Raw genomic sequence first — 14159 nt, 5'->3', positions numbered from 1 at the left:
CCTCGTTTTCACGCTCAAAGACATAATAGAATAATAAGAATAATTAAAGCTGCAAGCAGCGATGATCGGGCCCTCGCCCACGCGCGCACGTCGGGGGAACGCGCACGTCGGGGCACGTACATGTCTTCAGGGCAAGACTCTTATAAAACATGTCAAATTTGGGGAAGATTGGACAATGTACAGCCAATTTACAACAACTTCCTGTTTCCTGTAGGGGGCGCTATGACTATCACGCATAATACCACATATATGTCTTCAGGCCTGGTCCATTATCCAGCTTGTGAAGTTTGGAGCAGATTGGACTATGTAAAGTCAAGTAACAACAGCCTCCTGTTTCTTGGCGAAAGGCGCTTTTTCGCCGCCACGCCACGGCAACATAGTTCGATAACTTTTTGATCTTTTGATAAGTTTTCATCCCAAAGGTCTTAAGATACTACTGACCAAGTTTCACGTAGATGTGATTAATTTCTGAGGCAGAGTACATCAATGTGTAAAACATGATATTTCCTGTTACCACTAGGTGGCGCTATGACTGTGAGTCAAAATTTGCATATGGATGTCGTCAGACAGGGACCTTTATCAGGCATGAGAAATTTTGAGCATATAGGTTAATGTACGACAAAGTTACAACAACTTCCTGTTTCTTGGCGAAAGGCGCTTTTTCGCCGCCACGCCACGGCAACATAGTTCGATAACTTTTTGATCTTTGAGTAACTTTTCATCCCAAAGGTCTTAAGATACTACTGACCAAATTTGAAGTTGATCGGGTTAAATCTCTAGGAGGAGTTCGTTAAAGTACAGCGCCTGGAAATGGTAAAAAAAACGCCATAAAATCCAATATGGCCGACTTCCGGTTGGGTTTACGGTATACCTCCAAGAGGGTTTTATTTACGTCTCGTCATGGTACATATACCTACCAAATTTCGTAAATTTAGGGCAAACGTGTCGTCGGGGCTACTCAATAGGGGGCGCTAGCGAGCCAATTTGCCACACCCGAGCACGAAACCCATATCAGATATTCATTTCACGCACGTTTTATCTTGCATGAGAAATTTGGAGCAGATTGGTTACTATACGCCAAAGTTACAACAACTTCCTGTTTTTTGGCGATGAAGCTTTTTCGCCGCCACGCCACGGCAACATGGTTCGATAACTTTTTGATCTTTTGATAAGTTTTCTTCCCAAAGGTCTTAAGATACTACTGACCAAGTTTCAGGTAGATGTGATTAATTTCTGAGGCAGAGTACATCAATGTGTAAAACATGATATTTCCTGTTACCACTAGGTGGCGCTATGACTGTGAGTCAAAATTTGCATATGGATGTCGTCAGACAGGGACCTTTATCAGGCATGAGAAATTTGGAGCATATAGGTTAATGTACGACAAAGTTACAACAACTTCCTGTTTCTTGGCGAAAGGCGCTTTTTCGCCGCCACGCCACGGCAACCTAGTTCGATAACTTTTTGATCTTTGAGTAACTTTTCATCCCAAAGGTCTTAAGATACTACTGACCAAATTTGAAGTTGATCGGGTTAAATCTCTAGGAGGAGTTCGTTAAAGTACAGCGCCTGGAAATGGTAAAAAAACGCCATAAAATCCAATATGGCCGACTTCCGGTTGGGTTTACGGTATACCTCCAAGAGGGTTTTATTTACGTCTCGTCATGGTACATATACCTACCAAATTTCGTAAATTTAGGGGAAACGTGTCGTCGGGGCTACTCAATAGGGGGCGCTAGCGAGCCAATTTGCCACACCCGAGCACGAAACCCATATCAGATATTTATTTCACGTACGTTTTATCTTGCATGAGAAATTTGGAGCAGATTGGTTACTATACGCCAAAGTTACAACAACTTCCTGTTTTTTGGCGATGAAGCTTTTTCGCCGCCACGCCACGGCAACATGGTTCGATAACTTTTTGATCTTTTGATAAGTTTTCATCCCAAAGGTCTTAAGATACTACTGACCAAGTTTCAGGTAGATGTGATTAATTTCTGAGGCAGAGTACATCAATGTGTAAAACATGATATTTCCTGTTACCACTAGGTGGCGCTATGACTGCGAGTCAAAATTTGCATATGGATGTCGTCAGACAGGGACCTTTATCAGGCATGAGAAATTTGGAGCATATAGGTTAATGTACGACAAAGTTACAACAACTTCCTGTTTCTTGGCGAAAGGCGCTTTTTCGCCGCCACGCCACGGCAACATAGTTCGATAACTTTTTGATCTTTGAGTAACTTTTCATCCCAAAGGTCTTAAGATACTACTGACCAAATTTGAAGTTGATCGGGTTAAATCTCTAGGAGGAGTTCGTTAAAGTACAGCGCCTGGATATGGTAAAAAAACGCCATAAAATCCAATATGGCCGACTTCCGGTTGGGTTTACGGTATACCTCCAAGAGGGTTTTATTTACGTCTCATCATGGTACATATACCTACCAAATTTCGTAAATTTAGGAGAAACGTGTCGTCGGGGCTACTCAATAGGGGGCGCTAGCGAGCCAATTTGCCACACCCGAGCACGAAACCCATATCAGATATTTATTTCACGCACGTCTGACACGTGTGCAAAATTTCAAAAAAAGTTCATTATCCCAAGCACCTCGTTTTCACGCTCAAAGACATAATAGAATAATAAGAATAATTAAAGCTGCAAGCAGCGATGATCGGGCCCTCGCCCACGCGCGCACGTCGGGGGAACGCGCACGTCGGGGCACGTACATGTCTTCAGGGCAAGACTCTTATAAAACATGTCAAATTTGGGGAAGACTGGACAATGTACAGCCAATTTACAACAACTTCCTGTTTCCTGTAGGGGGCGCTATGACTATCACGCATAATACCACATATATGTCTTCAGGCCTGGTCCATTATCCAGCTTGTGAAGTTTGGAGCAGATTGGACTATGTAAAGTCAAGTAACAACAGCCTCCTGTTTCTTGGCGAAAGGCGCTTTTTCGCCGCCACGCCACGGCAACATAGTTCGATAACTTTTTGATCTTTTGATAAGTTTTCATCCCAAAGGTCTTAAGATACTACTGACCAAATTTGAGGTAGATGTGATTAATTTCTGAGGCAGAGTACATCAACGTGTAAAACATGATATTTCCTGTTACCACTAGGTGGCGCTATGACTGCGAGCCAAAATTTGCATGTGGATGTCGTCACACAGGGACTTTTATCTTGCATGAGAAATTTGGAGCAGATTGGTTACTATACGCCAAAGTTACAACAACTTCCTGTTTCTTGGCGAAGAAGCTTTTTCGCCGCCACGCCACGGCAACATGGTTCGATAACTTTTTGATCTTTTGATAAGTTTTCATCCCAAAGGTCTTAAGATACTACTGACCAAGTTTCAGGTAGATGTGATTAATTTCTGAGGCAGAGTACATCAATGTGTAAAACATGATATTTCCTGTTACCACTAGGTGGCGCTATGACTGCGAGCCAAAATTTGCATATGGATGGTGTCAGAGAGGGACTTTTATCAGGCATGAGAAATTTGGAGCATATAGGTTAATGTACGACAAAGTTACAACAACTTCCTGTTTCTTGGCGAAAGGTGCTTTTTCGCCGCCACGCCACGACAACATAGTTCGATAACTTTTTGATCTTTGAGTAACTTTTCATCCCAAAGGTCTTAAGATACTACTGACCAAATTTGAAGTTGATCGGGTTAAATCTCTAGGAGGAGTTCGTTAAAGTACAGCGCCTGGATATGGTAAAAAAACGCCATAAAATCCAATATGGCCGACTTCCGGTTGGGTTTACGGTATACCTCCAAGAGGGTTTTATTTACGTCTCATCATGGTACATATACTTACCAAATTTCGTAAATTTAGGAGAAACGTGTCGTCGGGGCTACTCAATAGGGGGCGCTAGCGAGCCAATTTGCCACACCCGAGCACGAAACCCATATCAGATATTTATTTCACGGACGTTTTATCTTGCATGAGAAATTTGGAGCAGATTGGTTACTATACGCCAAAGTTACAACAACTTCCTGTTTTTTGGCGATGAAGCTTTTTCGCCGCCACGCCACGGCAACATGGTTCGATAACTTTTTGATCTTTTGATAAGTTTTCTTCCCAAAGGTCTTAAGATACTACTGACCAAGTTTCAGGTAGATGTGATTAATTTCTGAGGCAGAGTACATCAATGTGTAAAACATGATATTTCCTGTTACCACTAGGTGGCGCTATGACTGTGAGTCAAAATTTGCATATGGATGTTGTCAGACAGGGACCTTTATCAGGCATGAGACATTTGGAGCATATAGGTTAATGTACGACAAAGTTACAACAACTTCCTGTTTCTAGGCGAAAGGCGCTTTTTCGCCGCCACGCCACGGCAACATAGTTCGATAACTTTTTGATCTTTGAGTAACTTTTCATCCCAAAGGTCTTAAGATACTACTGACCAAATTTTAAGTTGATCGGGTTAAATCTCTAGGAGGAGTTCGTTAAAGTACAGCGCCTGGAAATGGTAAAAAAACGCCATAAAATCCAATATGGCCGACTTCCGGTTGGGTTTACGGTATACCTCCAAGAGGGTTTTATTTACGTCTCGTCATGGTACATATACCTACCAAATTTCGTAAATTTAGGGGAAACGTGTCGTCGGGGCTACTCAATAGGGGGCGCTAGCGAGCCAATTTGCCACACCCGAGCACGAAACCCATATCAGATATTTATTTCACGCACGTCTGACACGTGTGCAAAATTTCAAAACGCGTTCATTATCCCAAGCACCTCGTTTTCACGCGCAAAGACAAGGAAGAATAATAATAATAATAATAATAATAATAAGAATAATAATCATTTGAAATACAATAGGTCCTCGGACCGACTTTGTCGGTGCTCGGGCCCTAATAATCATTTGAAATACAATAGGTCCTCGGACCGACTTTGTCGGTGCTCGGGCCCTAATAAGAATAATAATCATTTGAATTACAATAGGTCCTCGGACCGACTTTGTCCGTGCTCGGGCCCTAATAATAATCATTTGAATTACAATAGGTCCTCGGACCGACTTTGTCGGTGCTCGGGCCCTAATAATCATTTGAAATACAATAGGTCCTCGGACCGACTTTGTCGGTGCTCGGGCCCTAATAATAATAATAATAATCATTTGAAATACAATAGGTCCTCGGACCGATTTTGTCGGTGCTCGGGCCCTAATAATCATTTGAAATACAATAGGTCCTCGGACCGACTTTTGTCGGTGCTCGGGCCCTAATAAGAATAATAATCATTTGAAATACAATAGGTCCTCGGACCGACTTTGTCGGTGCTCGGGCCCTAATAATAATCATTTGAAATACAATAGGTCCTCGGACCGACTTTGTCGGTGCTCGGGCCCTAATAATAATAATCATTTGAAATACAATAGGTCCTCGGACCGACTTTGTCGGTGCTTGGGCCCTAATAATAATAATAATAAGAATAATAATCATTTGAAGAACAATAGGTCCTCGGACCCGACGTTGTCGGTGCTCGGGCCCTAATTAAAGCCGCAAGCGGCATTTCGCGGGTTATAGCCTTTCGCGCTCAAAGCGCCATTAGCGCCTAGAGTATGTGCACCAAATTTGATAAAATTCTGTCCACCGGATCTTGCGATATAAGTAATCGGACTTACGGTGGGTGGGGCGTGGCCTTTCCAATGTCGCGTGTTTGGGCGTTAATTACAGTGCCACCATGTGGCCGATTGGGGTCATAGTTCTTGAGAAGCACTGCACATCATTTGCAGTTAGTTTGCCAAGTTTCATTTTTCTCGCTCATTCCAGCTCACGGCAAATTGCGCTTCTTCGGCAGACAACGAATAATAAATAAAATTCACACAAAAACAAAAAGCATTAAAGCCGCAAGCGGCATTTCGCGGGTTATAGCCTTTCGCGCTCAAAGCGCCCTCCTAGTCGCCGATTTGAATGAAACTTTCAGCGGATTTTTCAACTACTCTTGTGAACATATGCTGCAAGTTTGGAGATGATGGGCCAAAGGCTTGTGAAGTTAGGTCTATTGATGTGCTCAGCCCGCCCCTTAAAAATGAATTGGTCAATATCTTCACAACACAATGACATATCAACAAACTTTATGCAACTTTTGATGAGCCTGGTCCAATAATGATTCGCAGAAAATATGCCAGCAATCAGACCTACGGTTTAGGAGGAGATGTCAAAAATGTGTTTTTCAAAGAATTCAACATGGCGGAAAATCTAGTCAGTGGACTTTCGTGGTCTAAGAGACTTTTTTTTAGATCACATTCAGCAGCACATGTCTGTCAAATTTCTAATCGATGGGACTTATGGTGTGAGGGGGCTGGCCGTGAAAAATTTTATAGCGCCACCATGTGGCCAATTGTTTTCATATTTTATGTGAAGCATTATGACATCATGTACAGTTACGGTACCAAGTTTCATGTCTCTAGCTCGTTCCAGCTCACAGCAAATTGAGCAAAGGCATAATTTAGCATAAAATGCTGAATAGGCCACGCCCACATGCACCGATCAATACGACACTTCAGATCTGTGTTAATACTTGCCCCCAGAGTATATGCACCAAATTTGATAAAATTCTGTCCACCGGATCTTGCGCTATAAGTTTTTGACAGTTTTGGCGCCCCCTATGGGTCAAGCGGAAAATGCTTTGGTACGCCTATTCCCAAACACGTACTGAAGATATCTACCAAGATTTATGATGACTTGACTAATGGTCAATGAATTATGGCCAATTTCCTGCTAAGCTCCGACCATTGAAAAGTTTGTTGGTCAACAGCTTCATAACGCAATGAGGTATCGGACCAACGGTTTAGGAGGAGATGTCAAAAATGTGTTTTTCAAAAAATCCAATATGGCGGAAAATCTAGTTAGGCGGACTTTAGTGGTCCCAGAGGCTTTATTGTAGATCACACGGAGCTGCACATGTCTGTCAAGTTTCAAGTCAATCGGACTTACGGTGTGCGGGGCGTGGCCTTGCCAAAATCGCATGTTTGGGCGTTAATTACAGCGCCACCATGTGGTCGATTGGGGTCATAGTTCTTGGGAAGCAGCTGCACATCATTTCCAGTTAGTGTGCCAAGTTTCATGTTTCTAGCTCATTCCAGCTCACGGCATTTTGCGCCTATTCGGCAGACAACAAATAATAATAATAATAAATAATAATAAGAATAATAACAAATCGGAGCAAACTTAGAAGGGTTATGCCCCTTCGGGGCTATAACCCTAATAATAACAAACCGGAGCAAACTTAGAAGGGTTATGCCCCTTCGGGGCTATAACCCTAATAAGAATAATAACAAATCGGAGCAAACTTAGAAGGGTTATGCCCCTTCGGGGCTATAACCCTAATAATAAGAATAATAACAAATCGGAGCAAACTTAGAAGGGTTATGCCCCTTCGGGGCTATAACCCTAATAAATAATAAGAATAATAACAAATCGGAGCAAACTTAGAAGGGTTATGCCCCTTCGGGGCTATAACCCTAATAATAAGAATAATAACAAATCGGAGCAAACTTAGAAGGGTTATGCCCCTTCGGGGCTATAACCCTAATTAAACACTTCAGATCCTGGTTAATACTTGCCCCCAGAGTATGTGCACCAAATTTGATAAAATTCTGTCCACCGGATCTTGCGATACAAGTTTCTGATATTTGTGGCGCCCCTTATGGGTCAAGCGGAAAATGCTTTGGTACGCCTATTCCCAAACACGTATTGAAGATATCTACCAAGATTTATGATGATTTGACTAATGGTCCATGAATTATGGCCAATTTCCTGCTAAGCTCCGACCATTGAAAAGTTCGTTGGTCAACAGCTTCATAACGCAATGAGGTATCAACACGCTTTATGCAACGTTAGATGACATTAGTCCAATGATGATCCACAGAAAATTTGGTAGCAATCGTTTTTCAAAAAATCCAATATGGCGGAAAATATTTCCAGGCGGACTTTAGAGGTCCCAGAGGCTTTATTGTAGATCACACGGAGCTGCACATGTGTGTCAAGTTTCAAGTCTGTCGGACTTACGGTCTGCGGGGCGTGGCCTTTCCAAAGTCGCATGTTTGGGCGTTAATTACAGCGCCACCATGTGGTCGATTGGGGTCATAGTTCTTGAGAAGCACATGCACATCACTTCCAGTTATTGTGCCAAGTTTCATTTTTTTTGCTCATTCCAGCTCACGGCAAATTGCGCCGCTGCGGCAGACAACGAATAATAATAATAACAAACCGGCGCAAACTCAATAGGGTTATGCCCCTTCGGGGCTATAACCCTAATAATAAATTCACACAAACTCAATAGGGTTATGCCCCTTCGGGGCTATAACCCTAATAATAATAAATTCACACAAACTCAATAGGGTTATGCCCCTTCGGGGCTATAACCCTAAAAATAGATTACAAGAATACATAAATCATTTCAAATAGTTGGAATAACAAAACACATATTAAAATGTTTTTGTTCTATTAAAAAGGAAAACTTCTTCTTTTAAAAGCTTCTCTTAATAACTTATTTTCTCTCCTTGACTGTTGTGTAAACAAATTATACTTTGGATATACTTGGCAATTACAGGGACTCTGATTCTCATTTTGATGAGACAGATATTTTAGTTCATTGTGTAGAGAAGTTATTGTTGCGTACACAAAAACAAATGATGCTGTCAGACAGTTTCCCCAAATATAGACTAAAACGAGGCTGGGTAACAGAAGCTTAGACTGACGTAGGCACCTAGATGCCCAGTCAGTCCTCGAAATTAGAGGATCATTTGTGTTGTCAATCACAATGACTCCCACACGGATCTGTCAAGGTTATTCCATTGTCTTTGAACACAGCATAGCAAGACTGCAAGTCATTTGTGTCAGATAAGGTGCTGCTGATACTGAGCTTGGAGGATGAGCACCACTTGTAAGGTTTCTCTCATGAATGATACGCTGCAGAAAGAGGTGCTGCCTTCTTTCATCTACGTAACATTGCAAAAATCAGGCCCATACTGTCTCAAAACGATGCAGAAAAATGAGTCCATACATCTGTTACCTCTAGACTAGATTACTGCAACTCCTTATTATCAGGCTGCTCCAGTAAGTCTCTTAAGACTCTCCAGTTGATCCAGAATGCTGCAGCACGTGTACTGACAAGAACTAGAAAAAGAGATCATATTACTCCTGTATTAGCTTCTCTGCACTGGCTCCCTGTAAAATCCAGAATAGATTTCTAAAATCGTCCTTCTCACCTACAAAGCGCTAAACGGTCAGGCCTCATCATATCTTAAAGAGCTCATAGTACCCTATTACCCCACTAGAACACTGCGCTCCCAGAATGCAGCAGGGTTACTTGAGGTTCCTAGAGTCTCCAAAAGTAGAATGGGAGCCAGAGCCTTCAGCTATCAAGCTCCTCTTCTGTGGAAACAGCTCCCAGTTTCAGTCCGGGAGGCAGACGCCCTCTCCACATGTAAGAGTAGGCTAAAGACTTTCCTCTTTGATAACGCTTATAGTTATGGCTGTCGTTGACCAGCCCCTAGTTAAGCTGCTATAGGCCTAGACTGCCGGGGGACTTCCTATGACACACTGAGCTCCTCTCTCCTTCTGTATATATTCATGTCCCATTCATTGTTACAAACTTAATTTCTTCCCCGGAGTCCTTGTGCTTTCTTGTCTCGCAGGTAACCATGAAGCGGGGTCACACCTGGAGCGGGATTACACCTGGAACGGGGTTACACCTGGATTGGGAATACACCTGCAGCGGGGTTACACCTGGATCGGGATTAGCGGGGTTACACCTGGATCGGGATTACACCTGGAGCGGGGTTACACCTGGATCTGGATTACACCTGAATTGTGGCTGCATCTGCAGCCGCGTCTGCTGCCTGCTTGACACCAACTGCTACCATCATTAATTCATTATTTCTGTACGAGGGACTACGTACTACTTGTATTAGTTATTACAGCTGCTGGGCTATTATTCTCTCTCTCTCTCTCTCTCTCTCTCTCTCTCTCTCTCTCTCTCTCTCTCAACCCAACTCGTCGAGGCAGATGGCCGCAAACCCAGAGCCCGGTTCTGCTCCTCTGTCTGTGAACAATAGAGTACGGTCTAAGACCTGCTCTATATATAAAGCGTCTCAAGATAACTTCTGTTATGATTTAACGCTATATAAAAATAAATTGAACTGAATTGAATTGACATACCTGATAAGGTATACTGTGTCAAACTACCTTGTGTACAAACTTTAAAAAGTCTTTTTATTTGATTATTGAATAATGTGATGGCCCAGACACACCAACCCGACATCGAAGAACTAGCGGTCGCCTTTGTCTTGGCCAAAAAGTTGCACTCGAACACACCACGAAGACAGTCGACGGCAAACTACAAAGTACGTTCTGCGCTGGCGTGAGATGTAATAACTCTCCACACCAGCAGGTCGTGGTAATCTGTATTCGTTATTCAAAAAGGGAAACTGGAAGACCGAGTGCTGCAGATATACGAGCTGTTGTTATTATACGTACATGAAACGTAGCAGCGTTTGCCAACCATTTTCACACCACTCTCACTCTCCGCTGTGATTCAACATGCTGAATCAGCCGAAAAAACTCATTCATGGGCAGACTAGAGCTGAAGTTGTGGGACACACCTCAAAAACTAGGCCAACAGACGCTCACCAATGGGCCAAACTGTCCAACAGCCGACCGTCGGCTTGGTGTGTCAGTGGTGTGACAATTATAAATAATCAAATTAATGTTTGCTATTTTTTAGGACTGTCAATCGATCAAAATATTTAATAGCATGATTGTCCATGATTAATCACAATAAATTGCAAATTAATCACACATTTTTTATCCCTTCAAAATTAACCTTAAAGGGAAATGTCCAAGTGTTTAATCCTATTATCAACATGGGAGTGGGCAAATGTGTTGCTTTATGCAAATGTATGAATATATTTATTTTTGGAAATCAATTAACAACACAAAACAATGACAGATATTGTCCAGAAACCCTCACAGGTACTGCATTTAGCATAAAACAATATGCTCCAATCATAACATGACAAACTGCAGCCCAACAGGCAATAACAGCTGTCAGTGTGTCAGTGTGCTGACTTGACTATGACTTTGTAGCAGAAGGGGGGAAAGAGAGAAAAAACATAGAATAGCCCTTTTCCACCGTGACAGGAAAATTATTTACCTTCACAATGATGTCCAACTTGTAAGGATCATGCATTTGTGGGATGAGCAGCACAGCTGATTATGTGGGTAGCACCCAAGAAAAACTTGCCAAAATGCTCTGCCAATGGTAAACAGTGTATTCTCCTGTTGGTGTTGACTCTTGTTTTGAGTTGTTTGGTGGATTGGATGATTGAACTCTCTATCAGTAACAAGGAACAAAAAAGACATATTGGCTATTTTACACTTTATTCATGTAATCCACCGTCAGGAGCCTCAGTAGCGATGGAAGATCCATACGCAGCCACAACAGCCTGGCACCTCCTCCTCATGCTGGTCACCAACCTGGTCACACGTTGCTGTGGGATGGCGTTCCATTTCTCAACCAGGATTCGTTGCAGGTCAGCCAGCGTGGTTGTGTTGGTCACTCTAACACGTACAGCACGCCCAAGCTGATGCCACAACTGTTCAGTTGGGTTGAGGTGTGAACTCTTGGCAGGCCGTTCCATTCTCTTTACTCCCACATTGTGGAGGTAGTCTGTGATAACCCTGGCTCTGTGGGGGCGAGCGTTGTCATCTTGGAGGATGAAGTTAGGTCCCAGATTGTGGAGATATGGGATCGCCACTGGCTGCAGAATCTCATCCTGATATCTCACTGCATTGAGATGGCCTTCAATGATGACAAGCCTTGTCCTGCCAGTGAGGGAGATGAGAGTGGGGGATGGAGGTTCTAAAAATGTTCACGTTAAATTTGGTAAAATTAGAGTTGAGTTGGACCAAAGCACACTTGGTGATTGTTGGAAAGAGTAACGACGACGGTTTAGATGAGTTTTATTTTGTTTCTGTCCAGTTTGAATGAAGTGTTTTAAGATGCTCCGCTACGAACAGGCGGAGGTCTGCACTCTCCAGGGGCCATTTTAGTTTTTTAAAGTGACAGGGTAGAAATTGTGATTATTCTCCTGTCTGGCGCCCAACTAGTATTTTGGATATGTTGGGGTAAAACCTACGCTACAGAAATGGCACCCAACGTGGGGCTTGAACCAACGACCCTGAAATTTAGTCTCATGCCGACTGAGCTGGCCGCGCTAACTCTCAATGATTTCTAGTATTGTTTTTAAAGCGACAGGGTAGATATTGTGATTATTCTCCTTTCTGGCGCCCAACTATTATCTTGGATATCTTGGGTTTGAGCCTACGCTACAACTTGCCCAAAACTGCATGTGATTATCATATATTGGTATCAATGGATTCCTTAGGTTTTTTAGTTTCATATGATACCAGTATCTTCACTCTAGGTTTAAAACTGAGCCCGGTGCAACCTCCAGAAGATCGTTTGCATTATTGCATTAAAGAAATTAGTGCCATTACAATGAATTTGCATTAACGCGTTATTATCACATTGACTTTGACAGCCCTACTATTTTTACAACTAATTCGCTGTAGCACAAGTCATTAAACTTTCAGTCAGCTAGAAATCACGCTTGTATGGGAATACACATTTGGTTAGATTAAGTATAATTAGTTGTACATGTTGGATGCTCAGCCTCATCACAGCAAAAAAAGTCTTTAAACAGTCTTGGTTTGCCCCAAAGCCCCATATAAGAGCATGAATGATTCCTAAGGTAAATTACCTAATTGCATTCCATACACACAGTTGTAAGAAACATAAAACCCACTTTTTATTTGTAAGAACTAATCTAAACCCAAGGGTGGATTCATTTTCTACCCAGCATGCTTTGCAATTTGCTCTGAGACTTCTCAGGACAGCTGCATCTCTTTTAAGGGACAGAAGGCAAATGGCAGAGAAAAAAAAGTGATGTAATGAAAGAAAGTCTGTCTTAATGAGAGGAGTCATTTCACAGTTTAACCCTGAAATCCTCTCAATATCGACCACTGACTGCATTCCCTTTCACAATGCACTTCTTTATTTTACTTTGCACAAGTGATAAAAAATAGTGATAAAAACAAATGACATTCTTAGCATCATCCTCTGTCTGATGACAGGCTGATCTCACCTTATCTCTCACCTGTTATTGTATTGTTATTTTACGTATACTAACCCAAATCACGATGTTTTCCTAAGCCTTACCAAGTAGATTTAATGCGTAATGTTGGAAGTTTATTTTGAAAAGACACTATGCATGTAACGAGTGGAACCTGACATGCCGCCGATAAACTGGGATATTAAATCCCAAGTACAGTTTCTCTATGTGATGTTTAAATTCCTTACCTGAAGTTTTGATGAATGCCTCTGCACCTCGTTGGTCAGGACCTGTAGCTCGCTCACCATTGTTCTGCCTACAAAGGCAACATTCACACTAAGCCAAGCACCCATACACCCATGGGCATGTATGGGTGCTTTAATATCATTAGCACAATATCTTTTGTGGATCTGACCTTCAGACTTCGCAGATAGAGGTTGCAAGTGATACACAATTCATGGTGCGATCCATTCTTTGTGAATTTGCCCGTCTATCTTTAGCATCAGGGGACATGACAAAGGTCTCTAACTGGGGATGATATAGTTACATAGGAATGCATCTAAGGCCGCTAGCAGGATGCCAAAAGGACAACACAGTTATGAGAATTCATCCATGGAAGCATTCTCTACCTACAAAGCTCCATAAGAAATGCTATTAAACTTAAAGTTACATGGGTTCATCTCTGCTTTGGCATTGATATGATTAGACAGAGGTTTCGAGTGTTTATCTGTTGCCTGTCAGCAGTGACTAAATGAATTTGTCTTAATCAATATGAAGCAGACAGCCAATAGTATGATGGTTTTCATTCCAACCAAACACTAGACCATCTGATTTCACTAAGCTGCAAAACCTCAACCAGAGAGGCTCTTTTACCCCACATCGAGTACCAGATGGATGGGACCCAACACACCAGAGCAAAGCAGATTGTGTTTCACCAGTTGTTATTTATAGAATATATTAAAGTCTCACACAATTCTCCATGATTAGTTTCTGGTTCCTGACAATATACATACTGTATAG

Source organism: Sebastes umbrosus, chromosome 13, assembly GCF_015220745.1.
Source record: "Sebastes umbrosus isolate fSebUmb1 chromosome 13, fSebUmb1.pri, whole genome shotgun sequence".
Classification (NCBI taxonomy): domain Eukaryota; kingdom Metazoa; phylum Chordata; class Actinopteri; order Perciformes; family Sebastidae; genus Sebastes; species Sebastes umbrosus.
Note: the sequence above shows the minus strand (reverse complement) of the source record.